Source organism: Lepisma saccharinum, chromosome 26 (assembly GCF_977018435.1).
Source record: "Lepisma saccharinum chromosome 26, izLepSacc3.1, whole genome shotgun sequence".
NCBI lineage: Eukaryota > Metazoa > Arthropoda > Insecta > Zygentoma > Lepismatidae > Lepisma > Lepisma saccharinum.
The window spans coordinates 4,888,270-4,915,625 of NC_139254.1; the positions used below are offsets into that span (position 1 = coordinate 4,888,270).

The 27,356-nt window shown below is 40.2% G+C and overlaps 1 protein-coding gene across 7 annotated transcripts in view; it reads left to right on the plus strand.

Moving 5' to 3' along the window:
- The window catches only part of Stacl (SH3 and cysteine-rich domain-containing protein), a 908,463-nt gene that overhangs the window by 358,536 nt on the left and 522,571 nt on the right, over positions 1-27,356 (plus strand). The window lies entirely within an intron of this gene.

The following is a 27,356-nucleotide window of genomic DNA, read 5'->3' on the forward strand; positions in this document are numbered from 1 at the left end:
GTGGAAAAGTCAATTTTCTCCTTAGACTTCACGCCACCTAATTATTCCTTTAATATTTATGCGAGGGCCAATTAGTCTAGTAAAAATAATGCCGTCTGGGAAACTAATTGCAACGGAAATGAGAAACCAACTGCCCCTGTAGCAAAACAAAATGTAACGAATCCGATTTTGAAGAGTATTACTCTCTGACTTGTAGATTCGCCGCCATATTGAAAACAATGGCGCCAAAATTTCGCTTTGAAATTTAAAAAATATAATATCTCGAAAACGGTGCATTGTACACAAAAAATGAAGATAACCAAAATGAGAGAGCAGAAAATTTACTACATTATGGTTTTCCTTTGATAGAGCTACCATAAATCATAATTGAATTAGAAGGCTTTAAATATTTTCTTTAATTTTTAGAATTAGCATGAGCTGGTTTCACAAATGACAGCAAATATGAAACAAACAGTGTAATTTACGTCCTAAAGTCACTGGACCAAATTCATAGGTCAGGATTACTATAGCGTAACGCAACTCCCATGCTGCGTTTGGGATCGAACCTAGAACCTCTAGATTTAATTGGGTGATGTAGTTATTTGTTATTCATCTCTCAGATGGTTATCACTCGCTTGGCCTAAATGTGACAAATGCAAGAGGTTACCTTTTAAAGGAATGGCGATAGAAATTAGCTTAGATTAGATATGGGTTTTATACTCTCCGTGACTGAACCGATATGGATTGGTTAAGGAAAGGATATTACTTGCCTTACAAATATATGGAGATTGTTCCTAGCTTGTCCTCTCAACTATCACTTGTCTCTTGTCACACACCATCGTCCAATAGTCGTTCCCCACTTTGCTCCTCTCTCACAATCCGTAGTCCTTACTCTCTCTCCTATTCTCGCCAACTGATCACACTTCCTGACAATCCCAACAATTACCTCACGTTTGCCTAATTGCTTATTCTGCATTCCTTTCTCTGCTTCCTGCTATCCTAAGACTTTATACTTCTTACTCAATACCTTGGGTACGATACGCTCCTCTACCCCCTAAAGAAAATCTTTTGATTTTCACTTAAATATGAAAAATTTAAAGTTGTATTCCATATCGATCCTTTCTATGGAGAGATTTTTTTTATTACAAAATATAGTCCCAAAATTATTGAATTAACATACCATAACCGAAAATGTGAAATTTGAGTAATATTGTTCTTGAAAAAAGGAAAAGGAATGGAGAAAAATAAACAATAAATAAACAAAATAAATAAACAATACTTGTCAGCGTATGAAAGGTGAACAGACATACAATTCCATGTTCCCTTGTATCTTTCGATCTGATAACCTGAGTTGAAAGAATGCTCTGTCGCAGTTTATTCAGTTCCCCGGCTAATGTGGAATGTAAGATATCTGCTGTTTAATTTGCAACGTGTTGGTTACTTCATGTTAAGAGAGAATTTTGCTTCTGTCGATGTAAATAGATATCGTTGCCGGAAGAAACGAATAGAATGCCTCACTTGCATATTTCTTGAGTTGTTCTGTCTTCCTGAATGTCACTCCAGTTTCCCCATTGCTTAAAGAGGAAGGAATTTTCCCGGTGCATCCGAGTTGAACTTTATCCTTTTGCTGACGAAACACATTTTACCATGAAGGCAGTTGAAATTGACTTTGTATATCGCTTTGAGAAGTATGAAATACATGTGAGGGAAATTTTAAGTGGGAATTTTACAAGATGGGAAATTTCTACCATGCGGAAAAAAATTTTTAGGAAGTACTCTAAGTAACTTGATTATAACATTCAATAAACTAATTGAGTCGTATTTGGAATGAAGTATCCCAAATTAGATGGATCAAAGTAATGTACATGTTTAATGATATTTTACTCCTTCAAGACTGTCGTAATTCATCTCATGACTGTGTCGTTAAATTGTTAATAAAATCTGACAAGTGGCTGCTGATAACTCACGATCGTAGCTGTAACTTCTCCTATGCTCTTAATTGACTTATTAATCTTCGTATTAGATTTCAAATCTAGCTTTTATGTAAAGTTATGTAAGAAAAATATACAAAATAATTAAATCTCAATGTAAAATGCGTATAATTATAAAGGTAATCTTAATATTTATATTATTTCCATGTGATACATTTTATTATAAATATCAAAGAACTCAATATGTTCACTATTCTCTTCGTTATTATAATTATCTATATTATAATTCTTATTATCGCTCTTATTTAGTTATTATTGATCTGTAGCTCGTTTAATTGAATAATTTACTGGCTGTATGCCTAGTCAGCTCTTATTATAACTGTTCTCTTTATTTAACGTTATTTAAAACTTATAAAACTGATAATCTCATATTTCTGTCATTTATTTAGTTATTAAAATTATAAATGTAATTAACTTAAATTTAACAATTGAAATATTAAAATGTGTACTTGTTTAAACCCTATTTTGACTAACCACGCTAAATCATAGAGAATTTTAATTCTCATTTTTCCTTACCGAATGTGTTTAACACATTTTATTCATAAAAAAATACTAAAGTCTATTATCGACTTACACTATTTATCCTTTGTAGTTCACAAAAGATTATTTCCATCAGTTCTCTGCAGGCCTACAGAAATCTGAGGAAAATTCCTTGCGCGCAATTTATATTCATCACCATTCCCTTTGTTCACTATCCGTGAATACAATAATATTAATTATTATTATTTTTGCGCGTTACTGTACTTGTTGTTCATTATTATGAAACCTCGATGTCTACGTGTTATAACTAATGATTTTAGTGTGGTAATAACTAGTTTTACACTTCCGTGCAATTATTAAGGGCTAAACAATAATATTTCACATAATTTTAGTGTTTGTTCGTTTAAAAAAAAATATTTGCAAGATGTAAAATGTATTTAGTGCATCAGAGTACTGAAAAGGAAGTTACGTACAGGGTAAAAGGTATGTTCTCACTCATTCACTCCTGACTGTTCCTGTTCGTCAGTCTCATCATCACCATTTACATTCTCATCGCCGCTACCGTATTCCGAAGCATAGTATTTCTTCAATCTCTGGACCGAAATTGAGTCTACGACTGTCTGTCCTCGTCTTGTCTTATATTCCACTTTGTAAACATTGGGATTTTCTTTTGCTATAATTTTACAAGGTCCTTTATATACTCCCGAAAAGCATTTAGCGGTGTGTACACGATGACTGCCATCGTATACTAGAACCAATTCTCCTGGCGTAAATTCAATGGACTGATGACGTTTATCGTAGTACTTTTTTGCTTGTCGGTGGCGTTTCTGTAGAGACTCATAAGCTGCTGTACGTGCTTTTTCAAGAATCTTCAATCTCATCTCGTTGTTTACATTCACACTGGGCGTTAAATGTAGTCCGCTCTCCCAGACTAATCTAGGCGTAAATCCATGAAGAAGAAAAAATGGACTGTTCTTCAAATTCTCCTGGTAATTAACATTGTACGACCACACGGCCGATTGCAAGTATAGAAGCCAGTCTGTGTGTTTTGAGTTCACGAAGTTTTTCATAAGTCCCTGTAAAATAGCATGTGATCGTTCCAATAATCCAATTAAATTGTGATTAGCTGCTGGAGCGAATTTAAGATGGATTCCACATTTCTCCGATAGTTCTTTAAATAAACTAGCTGTGAATGAAGTACCTCTGTCTGTATCTAAATGAGAAGGACATCCGTAGCGCAAAATTACATTTTCAAAAAGGAAGTTAGCTGCTGTCTCACTTGAAGTATCTGCTACTGATTGAGCAATTAAAAATCGAGTACCATGATCGATTGCACTTAGTATATATTTATGGCGGAGCAAACCACTTGGTGGATACGGTCCGCTAAAATCTAAAGCGATTCTATCGAATGGTTTCTGTGAGTTGAACGTTAATAGTTCTCCATATGGCGCTCCTTTTATGCGCTTATTCTGCTGACAAATTACACACTCCTTGACCATTTTCTGAATATCGTTCTTCATAAATGGAAAGTAAATCCTATCCAGTGCATTTTTGTATGTTTTTGTGAAGCCGTAATGCGCTCCTCCAGCTGGTAAACTATGCAATGTCTCAATGACAGTGTTGCGAAGTGACTTCGGTATACATAATAATTTTTTAGTCGTAGCTCCCAGTTTATGTTGTCTATAAAGAAGTCCATTTTCCATAACATAATAGCAAGCTTGCCTCTGCAGGGAGGGGTTGGGTGGGTTGTTGCCCCCCTCGTCTTCTTTTCCTTCCAAAATATTAATGATATTTCCAAAAAAAGAATCCTCTCGTTGGTGTATAGCAACATCAATTGTCTCACCTAACAATAACAATGTACGTGGCTCTGGAAGCTCCTCGTCTTCATCCTTTGGATCATGTTCTGTTTCCCTGCTGATAGCATCCGCCATATTTTGTGTAGTTTTACAGTGAATTGGCGTAAAATCGAACTCGGCCATCAACGTGTACCATCTACATAATTTGTTTGAAAGTTGCGTTGAGGAGCGAATGAATGTGATTGCTTGGTTGTCGGTAAATAATTCGAAATGTCTCCCAAGTAAAAAGAATCTGAATGACTTAAATGCGTATATGATTGCCAACAATTCTTGCTCGATGGTTGAAAGTCGAGTTTCATGGTATTTTAAAACTCTACTGCAGTAGGAAATAGGCTGAAAATCACCGTTCGCATTCGGTTGTAAAATCACCGCGCCAATAGCCTTACTGCTTGCATCCGTATATACCCTTACTTCTTTGGATGGATCATATGCCATTAATACAGGAGCTGTAAGTAAAGCCTCTTTCAACCTCTCAAACGCAGTTTGCTGTTCTTCCCCCCAGAGAAATTTCTTCTTTTTTCCTATCAATTTTTGTAAGGGAAGTGCCATCTCGGAATATGATTTTAAAAACTTCCTGACATAAGATGTTAATCCGAGAAATGTGCGAACTTGTTTCACAGTTGTCGGTGTCTTATATTTCTTGATAGAATCAATGATTTTGTCATTGATCCGATAGCCAAATTTTGAAATTTTATGTCCCAAAGCAATAACCTCAGTGTATCCGAAGTGACATTTTTCTATTGCAAGCTTCAATCCCGCGGCCTGTAAACATTGTAACATTTTCTCCAGAGTTACGAGCATTTCTTCAAAGGTATTTCCGAAGCAAAATAAATCGTCCACATAATGGGCAAAGTGATTGGGATCCAAATTTGAGCACGCTAGGTGAATGCAACTAGTCATTGCACTTGATGAACTGACGTGGCCCTGTGGCACGACGTTCATTTGATACTGTGACATTCCTGGTATTATAAATGCTGTATATTTCTTACTGTCCTCGGTGAGAGGAATATTAAAGAATCCGCTCTTCAAGTCTGCCGTACAGTAGTATTTCTTGCCCCCCATATTGTATAATATTTCATTGATGTTATTCACACCCAGAGCGTCAAATACAGACGAAACATTCAATCTGCGATAATCCTGGCATAATCTATAACCCCCCTTTGCCTTCTTTACAAGGATAACTGGAGAGTTAAAGGGTGATTTTGTAGGAGAAATAACACCTTGCTTTAATAAAGTCTCAATCTGATCTTTAATTTCATCACGAAGGTGAACTGGAATCGGGTAGGATTTTAAGTGAAATTCTGTGTCATCTTTTAGTTGAATTCTATGTTTATAATTCGTGGCTCTACCTATATCATCCTTTGACCACGCAAAAACATGTGGATATTTCATTAAAACAGCCAAAAGTTGCTCCTTTTGCTGGGGTTCTAAATTCGGATTCACATCAAACCGACTAGGGTCCGCCCGTGCGTCACTGACGTTCCCTAACTCTTCCGTCGCAAAAACCTGTGCCTGTTCACCAATCTCATCCTTATTCTCATCATTAGTGTTACTCATGATTGGCCTATCCCATGTTTCAGCTTTCCCGATAATAGTGCCTTTCTTAATTGTAACATTATAATTTAAAGGATTTGTGATCCAAATGAGATTCGAATCCGGATTAATAATTGCTCTGGCAACCATCAATCCCGTTTTCTCTTGAAACTGTAGGTCCGGTTCCAAGAGTGTTCGATCCTTGTCATATGAATTAGCCAATTTCAATGGAATGCACAAATGCGTCCTGGGTTTCACTTTTATCTTTTTAGCAGCTACAAATTCTGGTTGCAAAACATGCTGTAATAAATGGGAAACTTTGATTGACACGTCAAAAGCTTTCTTATTCTCATTTTTAATTTGGTTTCTTGGAGGTGTGCCGAATCTATGCAATGTAAGCTTATTTTCCTCAAAATCTAACTTAGCCTTTTGTCCCTTCAAGAAATCATTTCCTAATATGGTAACTTGATTAAAATCCTTAACGATTCTAAATGGATGAACAAATGTTTGGTTATGTATAGAAAATGGTAGTAACACAATTTCCTTAACCGTCAGTTGACTATTGGTGACCCCTCTAATCGCAGTATTTATATTAAATCGCTTGGCATTGACTGGTATGTTCTTATCTCCCGTTACCGAAATTTGACTTCCACTATCCAGGATAAACTGTCGAATTTCCCCATCTACTTTCACATTGATGTAAATCAGATCTTCAGAAGGAAAAGTAGAGACCGTTAGAGTTTTTCCCGAAGGTCCTACACCTAGGTCCCCGTCATATGCAGGTCTTACTCGTTTAAAATTGCTTCTGTTCTGACGAAAAGTAGAATGATTTGTATTTACAACCTGATTAGTAGGGTTATTTGGATCTTCGCGTCCCTGTTGTTGCTCCACAAATGTTCGCGGCGATGAAGATGAAAAATGCGAACGCTGAAATCGAGGGTTACCGCCATTGCGGCATCGCCCCCTATGCGAGCTTTGCGACTGTGTGTCGAGATTATCATTGTGGTTATTATGCCATGTATTTCTATTCTGAGCTCTATGATTACTATTATGATAATAGGTTCTTCTATTGTTTCTATTTCTATGTTCATATTCTCTAACTGGATATGAGAATGATGACTCAGTGAATGAATGTTTTTTCCGATGTTCTGCAAGTGCATTTACTTTAGCCTCAAGATTCTGAAATTGCAAAACTAAATCTGACTCATGAGACTGGAGTCCCGCGTTCGACTGTAATTGATCAAGGTCTTGTTGTAGTGCATTTAATCTTTCCTCGATCTCCCGATTAGCCTGAGAATAACTTATGTCTACATGATCATTGACCGTGCGCTGCAACGTGATAGCTTGCTGAGTCGGCATGTAGGCTCGACTCGATTCAGAACATGACAGAGCTTTCATTGTTTCACATTCAGTTTCTAGAATTTTACGTTTTTGCACAAGATATTTGAATTGTTCAACATGTTTCAGGTCTCGTAACATTTCATGCACTGAATCATATTCCCTGTTATAAACTTCTTTCACAAAGTTAGGTTGTAAACCCCCGCTTATTTGCTTAATTTGCTCACTAATGTCCATGGCAGGATCTAATTTTAATAACAATAACTGTTTTTCTCTCACATATTTTGAAACAGGTTCATTTTCCTGATGGAAGCGTAATCTGATTTGTTCCTCTAATTGAAAAGTATCCCCCGGTTCCGTAAATTCTTCCACAATTTTAGTTTTTAAAGTTACAAAATCTATATCCTGTGCTTCCTGAGTTCGACTCCAAGTATTGAACCATTCCAATGCTGAATCAGCCAAAAATGCCGGTAGCAATTGCCTTTTCTTTAAGTCATTCCACTCATTAAGAATAGCTAAACTTTCAAATTTGTCAATGAATTTTAATACATCCTCGTGAATGTTACCTTGAAACTGGATAGTTTTGAAAATGTCGGGGTGGATAAATCTAGATTGCGCCATAATTCTATGATTAGCCTATGCGCAGGAAAAATGCTTGATTAGCTTAAAATTAGCACTAAGTTGCTTGTTTTCTTTTCTCATCCCCCCGTGGCTTTGACAGGACATTATCAGCAATTCAATTGTTTACTCTCCCGGAAATTTGATAAGTTAGGTTCAACAATCGCGTAACAGAGTGACGACAGTACCGAACACATCTTTAAAATATTTAACCAACCTTTATGCAACATCCTAATGTTAATTCTCATCTTTTCACAAGCCAATCGCCGAATAACCTAGTTAAAACTCTACTCTTATTTATTTGCGCCTTACCGCGTAGCATATTGCTAGGCCTACCTTTTGCTTTCTTTTCTTGATCTTTGGTAACAATTGATAATTAACACAACGTGAAGCGCTAACAAGTGAAAATTCCGGCGCCATATCTCACGTAAGTAATTTGAAAAGCTAGAAGGCTCTATTATTTTCATCATATTTCGGGATGAAATAGATGAAAATCGCAGTATTTCACGTACTGCAGTGTTTTCTCATCGCATTTGCAAAAAATGGATGAGAAGCCCTAAGCAGCCTCCACCACGTAACGCAACTCCCATGCTGCGTTTGGGATCGAACCTAGAACCTCTAGATTTAATTGGGTGATGTAGTTATTTGTTATTCATCTCTCAGATGGTTATCACTCGCTTGGCCTAAATGTGACAAATGCAAGAGGTTACCTTTTAAAGGAATGGCGATAGAAATTAACTTAGATTAGATATGGGTTTTATACTCTCCGTGACTGAACCGATATGGATTGGTTAAGGAAAGGATATTACTTGCCTTACAAATATATGGAGATTGTTCCTAGCTTGTCCTCTCAACTATCACTTGTCTCTTGTCACACACCATCGTCCAATAGTCGTTCCCCACTTTGCTCCTCTCTCACAATCCGTAGTCCTTACTCTCTCTCCTATTCTCGCCAACCGCCCACACTACCTGACAATCCCAACACTCACCTCACGTTTGCCTGATTACTTATTCAGCATTCCTTTCTCTGCTTCCTGCTATTCTAAGACTTTATACTTCTTACCCAATACCTTGGGTACGATACGATAGGGTCCATAACTTTCCTGGACTAAATCTGGAACTTCCTTCAGCTCAAATGTTGCGGGGCGTATTTTGCCGCTTCGTCACTAGATGGCAGAAACGTTAAACCTCATATCATGTGCTTTTAAAAAAGGACGTAATGTAGTAATACATTAAGATTATAAGTGAGGAAGTAGATATTATTCTAAGTTCTAAACACGTATATACACTTGCTTGCTCTTCCTCTTTTCCGCAATATTGTCTGAATCTTTCCTGTATGTCTCACTTTCATGTAATTCGTCTCCTGCTTTATATTTTGATACTTATCCAATTCCTTTTCCTCATTTCCTAAATACTTCATTCTCTATTCATCTTCTATCCTCCTCTGATATTTTTAGGTATCAGACAATTTGCATTAGGATATTTTTTAACCTTTTTTTTTTGAAGTTGTTCAAATACAAAAATTTTAATCATTTTAAGGGGAGTTTTGCATTTTGGTTTTCCTTTCATTTGGAAATTTTGGTTTTGTTAAAATTTCGGATGGGGCTGTAGTCCCATCAGCTCCTCCTGTGTATGCCAGTGCTGGCTGGCAATGCACACAAGAAAATCCAAAATATACCTGTGTGTGGAAGCATATTTTGTTTAAAAAAAGCATACGTTTTTGTACAGGGCGATTTTAAATACTCCACACTTAAGCTTTTCGTTGAAGAAACACCAAAAGAAAATGCGAATACAATCCTTAACATTTTGTTTCATTTGAAAATAACATTACTAAGATGACCTCAGTTTCGTTCCAGGCCCTCTTATCAGTAAGGTAGGAATTTGACTCCCCTCTACTCGGATCCGATACTTTTCCTTTCAATCTCACGCAGACAGATCCGGTGATCTGGCGGGCCGAAGAGTATCCCCGCTGTTGTTTTTGTAATACGCTTTTACAGCGATTGCGCGCTGTGCCCCGTTCTAGGACTTCATCATGAATGGTAAAGCAGACTCTGCAAGATGGCGATAGTCACGTGTTACCTATGACGCAACAACTAAACGCACGACCATGAAATTAGGCGGGTGGCAGAAGTTCGCGCTGTTGCCACATCGGAGCACAACCCGTGTGTTTGGAGGTTTAAGAGAATGAAAGATCTCGTTGTGGAGTTGGTCTTTGTAATCCATGCGATACAAACTGACAGTATTTGCTCGGAAGGTCAGGGATGACACAAAAGTGCCCCGGAGAGAGGTCGGCCTCACGCTCGAACTAGGCAACGCAGCCAGGTTGACGTTGCCACACAGTGCGCGCGAACCAGCGGCTTTTGTCACTCTCTCGCTATGCTTTTCCCACATGTGGCAGCCGCCCATTTTCATGTCCGTGCGCCTAGCTAAATACAGTGTTGCAAAATTGCCCGATTCATTGCCGCACCTTGTACATTGAATTTGTTGGGTGTAAGCGGAAGGAATTTTATGCTGATTGCGCACACTTGCAGTCATCCGTGGTGGGAAAGTGGCTGAACTCATGTCTAGAAGCGAATAATGCGCTGGAAGTGGAGTTCTACTTGTAAGTTTGATGAGAATTCCTTCCAGAAGGCAAATCTTCCTCGTTTGTCTCCATCATGTATTATTGTTCTTTGCTCCGTATCTGACCCTTTAGGAATGGCATTCAATATTCGCTTCTTGCGCATCGCTTAGGAAAAGGGAGACTACGACGTCAGAAGAGAAAGATCTTCAACTTCTGTTCCGCTCAAGAGTCCTCAAGAAGTTTCGTTGTGGAGATGTGACGATGCCACGCAGCATCCACTGGGGGGTGAAAAGTCTTCTAGACGGAGGTTTCTAGACAAAGCAGATTTCACGGTCTGCTTGATCGTACAGGAAGAACTCTGAAACAAACAGGACAGTTAGAGGACTTCCAAAGCTGTTGCGACGGCAGGATTGTTCATATACTACATCACTTTTAAACCGGCAGTTCAAGGTCACGCTCCAGTGTTCCTTTCAACCGCGGTTACTTCTAGTCATGGTTGCTTTGATTGTTTTGTTTTATTTTACTTCGCGTTTTGTGCCTCCTGGCTAATTTGCGAAGATGGGGATGAGTGATGAAATGATGAAATTGATGAATGGACATTCACAAACAACCAAGCCCGACCGGGATTCGAACCCGGGACCCTTGGCGTCGCAGCGCGATGTGCTAACCAATCGGCCACAGGGTCGGGCTCTAGTCATGGTTGCATATTCCTCCTTTACATTGCATTTCGTTCTCATCGCGGCGATGAGGATTAATGGAGATTAATTGATTTAGTTGATTAAATCAAGAAGACCTGTAGGAAGGCCAAGACGAAGATGAAGGGATAACGTTGAGATGCACCTAAAGGAAATCGGTATGGATGGAAAAGATTGGATTGATCTTGCCCAGGATAGGGACAGATGGAAGACTTGTGTTGCTGCAGCCATAAACCTTCGGGTTTAAGAAGGCTAGAGAGTTAGTTAGTTTTCTGTCATTTTTAACTAATCGAAAAGATTATGATGATTTGAGTTTTGGATTTTGTGTCTACTTTATGCACAGGAAGGCTAATCGGGGCCGGATCTACAGTTTTAAGTGCGAACCCGGGGCCCCTTGATTACAAGCGATGAGAAGGAGGGGGGGGGGGCAAAGGTGGGGATGGGTATGAGGAAATTGATGAAGAAACAGTCACAAGGTAACAGCCGCGGTAGCTTAGTCGTTGGGGCGTCTGGCTACCATGCGAGAGACTGGGGTTCGATCCCGGCGGGTAGAACCGGGACTTTTTCATCCTGTTCATGCTGCTCTGGCGTCCACCCAGCCTCGTATAAAGTGGGTACCTGGAGGAAAATCTAAGGGGTAAAGGCGGCCAGGGGCGTGATGCTGATCACATCACCCCCAGCTCGGCCGAGATCTAGAATGTGTGGAGCCCTAACTCCACACCCCGTATATGCCTTCATAGCGTGGTGCAAATCACAAAGGAGCACTTTTTTTCTTACTTTTTTACACTCACGGGGAACAACCACGCCCAATCCGGGATTCGAACCCGGTACCCCTGCCGTCGTAGCGGGTTATGCTAGCCACTCCATGGGGATCGGCAATCAATGCTGATTACTAGGGCCCGGGAAGTTGAATAACTATACATTGCCAAAAAAAACTATAAAAAGACCTAAAAATATCTAAAAAAGGACCGAAAAACTGAAAAAAGGACATAAATTTAATCCAAATTAATTAATAACTTCAGTTTTAATTACATATTTAATGAATAAAAAAATGAAAGATTCTGGTGGTATGGAACACACAGTGCGAAATCATATTTGGCCTAACCACACTAGGGTTACAGAAATAGAACTTCGGAAACCTTACCTCAGTTGGCAATGCAGTATATCACAATAGTCATATCCAGGTTCTTAGGTGTAAAGGATCGTCTGTTTTCAGACAGCACGTTGTGAAACATCAAGAAACTTCTCTTCACATCAACGGATGTTAAGGTTGCATACTTGAACCAAGTGAGATCTCGTGGTGAAAATTCCTCTTCAAAAACACTCGCATCAAAATTTTGTCCTTTCAATATTTCACTTATCTTGCACATAATGTGATACCCCTGGGTTTTTCAAGCACTAGTTTCGTTTTTTATGCTGGCGGCTTTTCCTATGTCACCTTCACATTGTTCCAATTGTTGCTGTACATCACTCACCTTTGAGAGCACTGAATGAATTGTTTCATTACATTCATTCATGGGCAGTGATTTTGTGATTTTGTGATTTGATTTATTTTACTTCGCCTTTTGTGCCACTTTTGGCTAATTTACGAAGATGGGGATGAGTGATGATATGATGAAATTGATGAATGGACACTCACAAATATCCATGCCCAGGCCAGGATTCGAACCCGTGAACCCTGGCGTCGTAGCGCGATGTGCTAACCACTCCGCCACAGGGGCCGGCATTCATGGGCAGTAAAAACGTAGTCGAAAGAAGGTGAAGTTTAAAAAAAAAGATTGTGACTACGAGAATGAACGATGAGCTTTGGGATATCCATGTTTTGCCCAGGGCTCGAACATAGGACATCTTAGTAGTAGCGCCTTATACGCGAAGACACACTCACAATGAACACAGTCTAGAATTTGAACTCGAATCGCAAAGTCATTGCCAAAACGAATAATATCTAATTAATAGTGTGTAGTATTTGGTACGGTCAATAGATAACCGGATTAATGCCGTGAAAAGGCGAAATGAAGTGACGGAGCGATGAAACTTACGGGATATGTAAACCAGGCTGGGGTACGCCACATGTCTGCGAGACTAGTTCCAGACCGCGTCGCTAGATGGCAGCGCTGGCAGGGAAGGGATGTTGTGTATTTGCAATGTGCCTCCAAGGCGACAGTCAGTCATTCATTGAGGTCATCAAAGGCAGAAATAGATCCATCCGTACACTACGCGCCGCATCAGGCACTGTTGTGTGTCCTGCTCGAAACCCACTCATGAGTTGTTGTTTTAAGTCCACTTTATGCACTGTAAGGCTAATCGGGACTGGACCTACAGTTTAAAGTGGGATCCGAACCACTTGTGCCTCCACCGGGTATCGAACCCGGGACCCCTTGATTACAAGGCAATGACGTTACCACTGCGCCATAGGGGAGGCCCTGAAACCCACTCATACACTTGTGTTCGGGACATGCATTCACCACCATACACAGCAGTCATACGCTCGTATGTACACGTGCAAGCGTATGTGGATGGATTTCGCTATGCCATACATGCAATTCCTGTCTGTCCTTCGAAGAATATCATGAACAAATCAAACAATTATAGATGTTTTCTGTGTACATGGGTATGTTTGTAAATACAATTATCCCTGTTTGTGTGTATATTTGTTTATATATGAGTATTTACATGTGTATAGTTATAAATGCCTCAGTCTGTATATAGATATGTACCTTGTTCTACCTCAGTGAATATCATTTTTGGATTTATGTTCTCTAGAATACTTACGTTGGTGTTCTTTATGAAACGATTATTGTAGTTTTGCTCTAATTCTTCTTCTTTTGTTTTGTTGTAATTTTTTAATTGTTTAAAAAATATATATATATGTAAACCTATTGTAATTGGAGCGAAAGCTCTGTTATAGGTGAAATAAATAAATAAATGTTCCCTGGCGTGTTGCCCTCTGCCGTCAAAAACTGTATCATGGATGGCTGAGCTTCCTTTGTGGCACCTGACGCTGTGAACGCCATGACTCACCTCACTGAATGACTGACTGGCGCCTTGGAGGCAAATTACGTATACACAACCTCACTTCCCTGCCAGTGCTGCCACCTAGCGACGCGGTCTGGAACTCGTCTCGCAGACATGTGGCGTACCCCAGCCTGGCCTACATATCCCGTAAGTTTCATCGCTCTGTCACTTCATTTCGCCTTTTCACGGCATTAATCCGGTTATCCCAAATAATAACTGTTCTTCAGGCAAATATTTCCATCAATCATACTCCAGCAGTATGAAATGTATTTTTTTTATTTGAATTGTTGTTTTAAGTTTATGTACAGATAGGCTAATCGGGACTGGGCCTACAGTTTAAAGTGGGATCCGAACCACTGTGTAACGTGCCTCCATTGATTTACAAGGTGACGTCGTTACCATTACGCCATCAGGGAAGCAGTTTTTGTAATAGTGTATAGGTCTGTATTACTTCCAGGCAAAATTGCTTCTTACATATTTTTAGAATTTCGGTGACCAGTGGGGGTGTGTGGGGGCAGTTGCTCCCGCACTATGGCATCATAATTCTAAGGCTACCAAGAGAAAGTCAACATCCCCCCTCCCAAAGTCTTAGCACCCACTCTCCACTGGCGGTGACTGTTATCTTAGCAAACATTTTGGGTAGATCTGAGGCGAGAAGCCCCACTAACAACCGCCTCAATGTCATGATTCTAGACTAACGAGGTTGTCCTTTGTTTTTCAACCTTAATGAGTGGTAAAGACGATTGGAGCGTGGTGATGTTCACAACCTCCTCCTGCCGTTTCCCATACACTATTTACCAAGCGGTTCCAACAGCGAAACGTTCCTTTGAAATCGCCAACAAAAGGCTTGGAAGCTCACGTCAAGCGAATAAAAAAATGCCTGAAGCTCACTCAGCCTCGGTCTGTGACACCGCTCTAAATTACTTGAAGAGCGACGCTGGCGCCTCTAGCGGACAGGAGCCGCATTAAGTCTGTTCCTGTGTTCGCTGCCAACTGCTCGCGACGTGAGAAGTTGCCTCATCTCGTTGTGGTGCTGAATTCATTTGGCCCGCCGGACGACAGAGGGGGTTGAGGGGGAGGAGGTTCGCTCTGGAAAATTGTGCCATGCATATGGATGAGGGTTGAGGAGAAGGGGTAGAGGGGCTTCTGTAGTGGTTTCGGATTTACCAGCGCGATCATTACAGATTTAGGGGCAATTAAGGATATTGTACACTCTTGGCGGGCAAATACGCCCCTGCCGCTTCTCTGGAGATTGGATTGCTTACAGAATGTAAGCCTTCCACTGCTGTTACGGATCTTAGACGCTTGGGTGCAGGGTGGTTCAACAACTCGGTGACTGTTTCGATGCGCAATGTGGATGTCTAAGCGCGCATGCGCATACATTTGCCCAAGGGGATTCTGTCATGTTGTCGACAATGTTAAGGGGAGTCCTACCCCCAAAAGACTTACCAAATACAAAAAAATATATAATGAAAATATACTTCGTCTTTGGGGGTAATTTCGTCATGAGACTGATAGATGTCGGTAGGAGTCACATGCTGGTGGAACAAAGGGAGTGTGAAGCCCCACGCGTGCAGTTGTGGAGCGGACATCAAGGGAGGAAGTGCATTGTGCTTTGGCGTTGTTCGCAGCATTTCCTCGTGCACGATGCCAAGGACATATAAGAAGGTGGTTGGTGGTCCGCAATATCAGAACTATCGCTCCGATCAGGTGCAGGAGGCTTTACGACTGATCGGAAAGCGAAAAACTGTCGCGGAAGCCTGACGTAATTTTGACCTGCTAGGAACGTAAGCAGAGATGACGAAGTTACTCCACTTGCTGGGGAAACTTCGTCACAAAAATGCTGACATATTTGTCCCCCTAATAATTTGACATTTCTTTGGTATTTCTTCAGTACATTTATAAAGGACAAAGTGTTCCTCGCGTATAATTTTCGTGTTTGTCACTCGCCACGGATTTTGCAGGGCACATTAGAATATGCCAAAATCTGTACGAAGTTACCCCCATTAGACGGTAGTTTTTGTTTTATACTAAACTAGCTAATTACCCGGCGTTGCCCGAGTATTTATTTATCCCAATCTTGTATTAGACAGGAAAATAATGATTTCTAACTATAGTATAAAATGTAACTAATTTTAAATGTGATCGTGAATGTCACCAATTAGCTTAGCGACTCCGAAAACTATGGATTCGACACTAATCTAGGTTATTTGTGGCATTTGTTTTCACCCCCTCGCACCCCCATTCCGATAGGAGTTGAACCGCATTGGGAATGTCACGAAAACTACGGATTTCATTCGCAAGACAGCCTGAATGTTAGACAACCCGAGAAACACTATCGTTGTGTGGATTGCATAGAGTCACGGATGTCTGTTTGTGCGGAATTTAATATCGGTGGTTCTAGATTCCTTTTACATGTCACCCCTTCCCACCTCACTCCTAAGGGTGCCAGGGGTGTCTTACCCCCACATTATTTATTTACAGATTGCAAGTGATACGTGTACCAAGTTTGGTTGAAAATTGCTCCAGTCGTTCGAGAGTTAAGCCGGAACAAACAAATATACACACCCACACACACACACATACATCCATTTTTATATATATAGAAGATTTTTTTCCGCCGAATTTATTAGCAAGCTGTGAAGGACAGGAGTAAAGAATTTCTGTACACACTATTACTTATGATAATATGCACAAAATATTATTCAAGAACTTTATTCAGATTCTTTTTGTTATTCAATAGATATTCAATTCTCATATCTTTTCATAATTTCGTTGCCATGACAGTTCTATTTATACAAATTTTGGCGATCACAACTACACGTAACCTAGATAATGAATTCGTGCTGTTATAGCTCTACGTAACACTTTACTATAGGGGTGACGGATTTCTTACTTTTTACAGGAGAAAGTACTTACGCAAATCATTTTGTGTAGCGTTGTGGAAGTTCGTGAATGTAGTTTTGATCCATTTTAATGCGAATGCATGTTGCTTCCTGCGAAAATCTCTGTCCGACACGCTGTTTCTGCTGCCGCCATTTGCTTTCTGCACGAGAGCACAATGTTCCGTGTGTTAGATGACGTAAACCCCGTAGTTAGTGTTTCAAACTCGCCGTGTGTTCACTATAACATGACGTGTCCAGTATTTTTTTTTAACTAGGCTTGCCTAACCTAACCTTACGGAAAATGATTTGTGGGGATAACGTGAATGGTTTGTGGGGCTAACGTCAATAGTTTGTGAGGCTAACGTCAATGGTTAGCGAAGTATTAGCATAATTTGAAATCCGGGCACGAAAGTAGGTATTTTCCGGTGAACAAGGTTGCAACACTGCATAAATCGACAAAACACCATCACAACGCGCGATGAACCAGTACGCTATCGCCATAATGTGTGTTACAGATTCGAAATAACGAGTAACAGTAAGTACTTCTAATGTAAGAAATAGACATTATTTTCGTTAGAAATTACTTATTTCACATACAGAAATGTTCCGCATTCCAGAATTGTACGTTAGCAATGTAAAAAAGTGCGAAATAAATTATTTATAGGTGTCACCCCTATAGTAAAGTAGTACCTATCTATTCTTATACCGTCTTTACCTATTCATGTAATAATAACAATACGATATTAATTAACTTAATATTTTAATTTAATGTAATGTAAATTTGATACAATTATTTTTCTTTAAACACTATTATTATTTCTGAGATACTTGGTTCGGACCGCCTCTACGATTTTTTCCAGGAGAGACCTTTAAAGTTTAGCATTCCAAAGGTTGACATATTGAAGCCTCTCTAAAAAGTTGTTGATTGGTTAGGTATTTATGCTGTAATTAATACTTGAAATTTCAGATAGAGCAATTGCTCCCAACACCAACTTTGATTTGAGAGCATTCGCTGACGTGGTTCGCTTATTTGAAAAGTTTAGAACGTAGCGTCATGTGTGTACGGGTTCTAATACGGTAATATTGTCTACGTAAAGATCGTTTTAAGATAGTTAGATATTTTATGTAAACGAATTCAACAGCGACACCTAGTTGGTAAAGCAATATTTACGTCTTTTGTAATTTTCACAATTTAAAACGTAATTGAAAAATAATTGTTTTCCATCATTCCCCTCAAATACCTATCTTGCCTCTGTAATAAATTCAGAAGCTCATATTTTGAAGTACGAAAAGTCTAGTATAACTCAATTGCCGTATTTTTCAGGCTGAAAATAAACTTTCTCTTTAAGCTCCCTAGCAACGTCCGTTTCCATCGACAACAACAAACATGGCAAGCTCTAAAAAATTGTTTGTTATACCTCTAAACATTTAGTTAAAACAAGCACGATGTACATATTTTCGCATTGAGTATACCAGTATCTAATTCACTAATTGTATCTGGACTGAATCTTCTCATGTAGATGACACTCTTGTTTGAATCATCTTTTCTAACCAGGAGTTGATTCATCTGTGAGAAACATTGTAGCTAGACAATGAAGAATGCAGAGGCGTCTCGTGAACGAATGCGGTGCATGCTACGCATGCGTCAATTGTGGGAAAAAGGCAGCTTTCTCTGTGACGACATTAATGAGCATTTCTACATTCTAATTTCTTCATATAGGAGAAGTGTTTATTTTACACGAGACCGCTCAACTAAGATTATATTACATTTCTTGGATCTGAAGTGACGCATGCGTCAATTGTGCGAAGATAATTATTACTTTCTTTCACTTCAATTTTGTAGATGGACCAAAAAGAGAGTATATCAATATTGACTGCATGCAGGCATCAGTCGATAGCAGAGATGAAACAATTTAATCCTAAATCGACCACAGCCAAAATATCTCCATTTGTTTACAATTTGTAGATAGAGCATTTACATTCTCAATGGACGAAGTGCCGCACATTTTGCCAACGCAGGGGAAGAATTATATGGCGAACAGCTGATTTCGCCCTTCGCTTACTTTGGGTTGTAAATTCGATGACAGCGCCAGAGAGAGCAGTAGACATTGTAACGGCTTAGCACGTTCGTTACAATAGCCCTGAATCGGTACTTTGTAGACACCCTTTGCTTCTTCACGCTTCAAGTTCCTTACTGCAGGCTTCAAGCATCCGGACGTTGAACTGAAGGGCAGTCCCGCATATCGCCCCTGTTAGAAATTGAGAAGTTCCTGGATGGTAGATTCCCTGGTGGCAGGATGAAGAATGATCCGTGACTGTGAGATGCGTTCTCAAAGAAGAGAGAGATTAAAGTGGTTCCGTGCCATTGTTACGTCATTTATTATTCTTCTCCCGTGGGTCTCTGGGATGCTGGAGAAGAAAGGGTGTACCGAAATGGATAGAACAATGTACGAGGGTTGTTCAAAATGTGCGTGTGTAGGATTGATGAAAGGATTTGACGATAATTGTAATGCGTGATTTTCCGCCTGATTCAGTGTATACTGGGTTCAAAGCATGGGGTATTTCTCCATATCATAATTTTCGAATGGACAAAAATTTGCTGTTGGGGCGTGACTCCTTTACGTTCAATTTTTGGAATTTTGAAGTGATGTGACTTTTATGATTAGAAATACTGTACATTCCTTACAAATAATTATGAAAATGTGCACTGTAGCACTGAAAATGGAAACAGTAAGGAGGGGCCTTCAAGTAAGTCGTGGTGATAATAAAAAAATAGAAGTCCATGTTGTGAAACATTTATATAGGACTTCGTGTGACATGGCGAAGTTGTTATTAGGACAGCATGCTATGACGTCAGGAGTCCCGGGTTGAAATCCCTGTCTGGGAATGGATATTCTTTGTCAGTGTTCCTTCATCAATTTCATTGTATCACTCATCGTCGCGAATAACTAAAAGTAGCAGAAAAGCGAAGTAAAAGAAACGAATTAAAGGAACTAGCCAAGGTGTTCTAGTCGATAGGACATCTGCTGCCACCACACGGGAGGCCCGGGTTCGATTCCCGGGGTGTGTGGTCTAAGGTCGGAATTTTTCCGGCCTTGCCTCCGCATAAGGCGTCTCTGGGGCTCACCCAGCCTCAAATCAATGTGTACCTGGGGGACAACGCTGGGAGGAGGTAAGTAAAGGCGGTCGGAGCGTGGTGCTGATCACATCACTTCCAAAATGGACGACATCGTGAATGTGTGGGGTCCTGCTCCCCACATCCCCTGAATGTGCCTTCATGGCACGGTGCTATGTGCACGGGGAACTTTACCTTTACCTACCCACTGTATAACAATTAATTTGGTGGTGGAATTACCGCGAAAGGGCACATACGCTAAACATAACACAGGATTAGCGCGACGGAATAAGCGCGACTATAATTACAGCGAAACGGATTAATTCCGAAACCAAAATTGAACACCTGGGGTCTCCTCGATGGCGTAGTGGTAACGTCGCCGCCTGATACCCGGTGGAGACACACAGTTGTTCGGACTCCACTTTAAACTGTAGGTCCAGTCCCGATTAGCCTTACTGTGCATAAAGTGGACTTAAAACACCAACTCAATCAAAATTGAACACCGGAATAAGCGCGAAAGGCACAACCGCGAAACGAATTAGCCGCGAAAATTAGCGGTTGTTCTGGCGACCTGAATTAATGACCATTGTGTGTGTAATTCGTTTACAAGAAAATGTCCAGCAGAAAGTAACTGTAAAGTTAACTACATTTACTTCAAAGTAACTGTAAAGTTCAGTAACTTTAACTCGGTTACTTTTTGAAGCAAGTAACTGTAATTCAGTTACTTTGAAAAGTAAACTAACCGAACGCTGCATCTTAGTAACCCAATGTTTGGTTCACGCATAGCTTCTTCATTGTTCCAGACTCGCTCCTCAATTTCTCTGAAGCGATCGGGAACATTACGGAAACGGCTACAGCCAGCGCTCCTACGGGATGGCTCGAATTGCCGACGAGGACGAGGCGGGAAGGGGGAAGGGGGGGTTAAGACTGCAGGCGCCGTTCTCAAATAGAACATTAGGCTGAATAATTCAGCAGAATAGAAGGTAGGTAGAGGACAATGAAAAATAAGCTGGCTTCGAGACCATAATTCACCTGGATAGAACGAGGTAGATGCCGCTAAAAGATTTTTTCAAGGCTCGTTGTTGATCAATATAGGGCGATGCACATTTTGACAAGAAATTCAGACTCCTATAACTTGACAAGTTTAAAAACAAGACACTGCAAGTAGCTGTTGCGCAGCTCACACCACTCCATTCTCCGCAGCGACGTTGGTTCGCAGTGTTGCAACCTGGAGGGAGCGGAATGGTCTGAGGATTTTCAACGAAATTTGTATTCGCTTTTTCCTGGGCTGTTTTCTACCTGTCGGAGTACAGAAATTCAGCTCATCTTTCGCCAACGACTCTTTTCCATCTTTTAAAACTTGAACTCCCCGATAGCCCGGTTTCGATTCCCGGTGGAGGCACATAGTGGTTCGGATCCCACTTTAAACTGTACGTCCAGTCCCGATTAGCCTTACTGTGCATAAAGTGGACTTGAAACAACAAATCAATCCAATCCAATTCTTTTAAAACTTGAAAAACCATCCATTTAGATACTCCCGTGGCGGCGCTTGTGGACTCGACAACATTATACTTAAGTTTATGTAACTCCTTCTGATTTCGCAAATATGTTGCAATATTGTAAGCAATTTCTCTGGCCTATCCTCTAAGGGGCTTTGCAGAACAGATTGTGGATTTCCTTGGACCCGGCATTATTTGATTTTTGCATTTCAAAAATATGCAGCCAAGAGTAAAGAGCAAGAACATTTCAATGATTTAAAAAAGAACACAGGCAAGCGTGTTATCACATTGCCTTCTCGTAGTGATTGTTGTTCGATAAACAAAAGAACCCCCACCCCACTCGGCTTTAAAAAAATATCAGGCCACTGTTCGATGTCGCATTCAGAAAATGAAGTCATTCGCCCAGAAGTTTCTCTTCGTTATAAACCTTAACGCGCGTGCGTAATACTACAAATTATGATCCACGCACCGCACGCATTTTCAAAGACCGGATTAAATCAAATGAACCACTGATATGAGCTGGCGCCGACAATCTACACAGTAAAAATCGTTTTAGCTTAATTTTGCTGAGTTAGCACCACTCGTATTCTCAAGGCCAGACCAATACGTAGAAAAGTGGTGGAGAGGATGACGTAATAGGAAGTGCTCCGCAGCGATCTGTGCATATTGGGATTTAACTTGTCAGGCTATAGGCACTAAGATACTCAAGATTTTTTTTCTATCGGAAGGGGGCTTGAATTGTAAAGATGGTTATTATATAGCTCCGTTGTAGGTAGAGCCTCCCTGGTGGAGTAATGGTATCGTTCAAGTCCTCATTGGAACGTCAGCACTGTTCTCAATTTTACCTACAGTGTTTAGACATCCATTCATCCACTGCGACGTTACGCTTCCAAGGTCCCCACATTGCATAAAACATAGCACAACACAATAACACGACGTAGCAGAGATAACCGCAGTCTCACGTTATGAAATATCTAATGAAACTGAATTGGCAACTTCTCATTTACTCCACGTGGACTTGACAAGTACTCTCAGCTCCTAAAACAAACTCTATTGGTGGGAAAGGTTTGAGGGATGGATACACTGGGTTCCACGTGGACTTGACATACGGTTGTCGGGGAAACTGATCTTTCGGAACTTTCTTTGAAGTAAAGTGGCGTTTGAATCAGGACTGGGACTCTAACGTCGTCTCCTTGTAATCAAGGCGGCCCGAGTTCCATACCCGGTGGAGGTGAATCTAGGACAATTGCTACGATGAGGACCTAACTAACATACCCAAAGGCGCCACAGAACTAATAATGCTGTACAATGTTGGAACAACAAAATAAATAGGTGGCTTGGAAGACCGCATCCAAAACTTCATCATGTTCTGGCCTGCCTCAAGAGCCAAGCAGAAGACATCAACATCAAATACATGCGGATGGAACTGAATCTAGAAGGTCAGAAAAGGAAGAAGCGTGACATTAAAATCGACGAGAAAGTTGGGAAGTGTGTTCACATGAGGAAACGGACGGGTGACTTCAAAAGGTCTCTGTTGGCTCTAGCCCATGTTCAAAAACTTGATTGAACCAAATTCCCAGCCGAAAATATCAATATTTCACATATTTCTCTTGTAAGAGGTATTGTACGGGGTGTTAAGTCACCCTTCAATTTGATAGAAGATTTAATGTCATTGCAATTGTCCACCCGCCCTTTCACTTCTGTGTTCATCGCAATTGTCCGGCTACTGGTAGAGGCACATAGTGGTTCGGATTCCACTTTAAACTGTACATCCAGCCTCGATTAACCTATCTGTGCATAAAGTGGACTTTAAACAACAAACCTTTTAGGTGGGGTATACCCAATGAAATATTTCGTAATCACCATTGTTAACCTTCGTTTTGAAAGTTGTTCAACCAAAAAAAAATGTTAAATTTTTAAGGGGTATTTGCATTTACAAAGGTATGTCAAAAAGTAACACACAATCCACTGTAGCTCGGGAATTGTAAGAACTAGGAAAATTAAATTTTGTAGGTAGAAGCATTGGTCCTTTACCAGCTAACCAACAGCGTAGCTTACGAACAAAGAGGCCACGCGCATGAAGTTGCATCACGATAACGCAGGTCCGCATTCTGCACTGTTCAGAAGATTGGCCAACTGGAATGGATATTGGTGCCACAACCTCCATACAGTCCTGACCTAGCGCCATCGTATTTATATCTGTTTGGGCAACTGGAGGCTCATCTGCGTGTGAGATGACAACGAGCTCATTGCGTGTGTGAAAAAAAGGTGGTGAAACGTTCTTTAGTCAAAAGAACATGATTTAACTAAAAGAGCCAATAATAAGTTCACATGAAAGACTCGAAAGCATTCGCGTGATTCCTCTCAGGGTATGGGGTAATATCTCTCTGCTAGTTCGTCAAATAAAAATCAAAGTTAAGTTTGCACCAAGAAAAAGGAAGTCTATTTTACTTCTTTGCAAACTAAATACTTATATGCCTAACATATAATCCATGTCACTCAAAGAAATTAAACTTTTTATAATTCAACTTAAACACTCTATTCAAAAACCGAGCCCGAACTTTCAAAGTCAAGACAAAACACACTCGTAATTGCCATGGTAACAGCCCTTACAAGATAAGTATATACAGGTTAGTCACTATCCTGATATTATCAGTGATAGGTAAATTATAGAAATTAAGATTAAAGCACAATAAACATTTGTACAAGAGAAAAGATAATTAATAACAATAAATATTAGTGCAATGGGAAAGGACGTGTCAGTGTAAAGACCAACGTAAAGAGTTTTACGAACGTTCATTCGTGTTATGGAAACAAAGATGGCTGCAGTGCAGTGAAGCACATGATCATACATTGAGTGACATTTCCAAAGGACCAATGCTTCTACCTACAACATTTCATTTTCCTAGTCCTTACTATTCCCGAGGTAAAGTAGATTGTGCGTTACTGTTTGTTTTTTCGATTGGGTGTATTTTACTTTGCTATTCTGCAACTTTTGGCTGATGGGGATTGATAATATGAAAGGGATGAAATGACAGTCACAAAAGGACAGCGCACAGCACGAGCCCCACGAAGGATTATACTGGCATCAAGCCCAGACGCCAGAGCCTCGCCAGTCTGCAAAATGCAGTCCAGGGTGTACTATGTGGTTGTGAGGTAGACGTTTGGGTGTCATCTCAAAGGATCGCCCCTTGCATTCCTGGTTTGTCCTGGTTTTCTTTGCTGCTTTTATTTGTATTTTTTAATTTCTCGATATTTCTGGGGGGGCTGCAGCCCCATTACCTCCTCCCTGCATTTGAAGGTCGCAAGGGAGAGAACCTTGTTTCCATGATTATGAAAAAATATAAATATGCTGACCAAGGCAGTAATTTATTTTATTAAAAACATAAACTAAACGTAACGTTTCAACCTTCTATCAAGGTCTTCATCAGACTCTGTATCAAGTACAAAAGTAACAAAATACCAAAAACAGGGCATTATATATACACCAAACATTACTCCCTCCAGACTATTAGAAAGTTGTTTTGGAACTTTCTAGCAGGTGGCTTTCACTAGTGAACTGTAATTTCACCTAAAAGGCTAAAAATATATACTTCCATATAGAATGTGGATTGGGCTTTCTATCTCACGCTCTTTTTCCTTCATTTTCTTCCTTCTCCTCTCCTCTTTCTCTCTTGTCCTTTCCACTCTTTCTAACACTTTCTTCCATTCTTTGTTTAACTTCAGTCCCCCATTCCAGTTCATTGTGTCTTCTTCACCTTTCTTCTCTATTTCCTTGGCCTCCTTCCATTTTCTCACTAGCATTCTCTTCTCCCTTCCTATCTGCTTAGCCTCATCCCACTCTATGTCATGTCCTGTTTCTCTCGTGTGTTTAAATATCGCATTTCTCTCTCTCTTAAGTCGTACATCATCCCTATGTTGTTTCAACCTGTCTTTCAGCCTTTTTTTCGTTTCTCCTATGTACACACTCTGACATTCTGTACATTTCACTTCGTAGATAATCCCTTCCTCTTCCTCTTCTCTGTTTTCCTTTTTCTTGTTTGCATTCCTCGCTATTCCTAAGATGCTTCTCCCTCCCTTCCTGTAAGTTTTAATTCCCGCTTTCCTAAGCACTTTGCATATCTTTTGTGTGGTCTTCCCCATACTCCTTATTCCAAACCTTATCCTGCTTCTCATAGCCATTATTTTCCAGCCGTTTCCATAGGCTATTTATTTTGCCTTCTTTTTCACATTCTTTCATGCATATTTTCTTGATTCTGTCCTCCATATTCTTTATAAAATTTATTTTTGTCACCTCACTTACATCACTTCTTTTGTGGCAGAATACCAGATATCAGAATTACAGGAATGTACACTCAGCGGCAATAAAATGGAGCACCTAGATCCTGAAATACTGGCTTCCCAAGAAGTTGCCATTAAAAATTCGCTATTAGAATCCACTTTTCGCAGTAGGCAACACACATAACACCTTGCAGAAAATAGTATTTCAGAACAATTAAGTAATGAGACTGATTTTATATTGTCCCACATGTGCTTTCTATGTCTGAAGTAACGCGATCCTGATGTAGTGTGGTCCTTAATCCACAACCTGGCAATACCTCGTGAACTTGCGATAGGCATGCTGGGAATTATGCCGCCATGTCGTGAAGAAGGTGCAAGGGTGTCGTCACGTAATAGTTATGGAGCATCGAGTGAACATCAAGTTCCATGAAGGACATTCTGAAAACTGCTTGCGGGAATAGACATTTCTTGAATTCTATTGTTGTGGAGGACAAAATAGAGCATTTTTACTACAGTCTTTGTACGAACTAACAAATCGCTGAATGGAAGTCACTAAATTTACCAAAGGCAAGAAAATGCAGCTCTCAAAGCCAAGGGTGAAGACAATGTTGTGTTTTTTAATGATAGCAAAGACATTATTCATCATGGAATTGTTCCAGAGGGTGAAAGTGTAATTGGTTGTTACTATCGTAGTGCTCGGAATAATTATGGAAGAGATCTGACTTTATCAGTTGAACTGGGCAGTTGGTTCCTGCTCCACGATAATGCACGGTCCCACGAAGTAGTGGTTGTCTATACATTCCTAGTCCAAAAACAAGTGAATATGTTGAATCATCGTCTTTACTCCCCAGATTTATCCCCTGTGATTATTTCCCGTTCCCGAAAGTGAAGCTGCTGCTGAAATTACGCACTTTTGATGAACACAGGACCAGTCAACAGGTTGTGACGTCCAATCTTCAAGTCATACCACATGAAGACTTGCAGATATCGTATCGATCGTTGGCCAACCGTGCCAATTGCTGTATTGATGCAGGAGGGATGTACTTTTAGTAATAAACAAGCAATGTTCAATTATTTTGTTTCCTTTTCACAATATAAAATCTGTCTCATTACTTAATTGTCTGACCTCGTATAGTTGTCTCATTTATATTGCCGCTGACTGTACCCCCATTTACTCTCTTGTCCTTACGGCAGCAGTTTTTAATTCGAATCTGGCGACAAAGGCAACAAGCTGTGATTGAGGTCGTTATTTTCCCATTTCCTTTCTTCTTTTCCTGCGAGCCACCTGCTCAAATTCCCAGACTGCGATGTGGAGGGAGAGAAACTTTAGAATTCGTATCCTTTGGTCTCCTCAGACAGACAAGGAGAGGAGGAACTTCTAAGACGTGAAACGGAACTCCACGAAGGTCGTTGAACAACTTAAAGAAAAAAGATATCAATCGAAAATGTCTAAGAGAACGTGTTGAGGGGACATTTGTCCAGGAATGTGGGTGGGATATAACTAATTA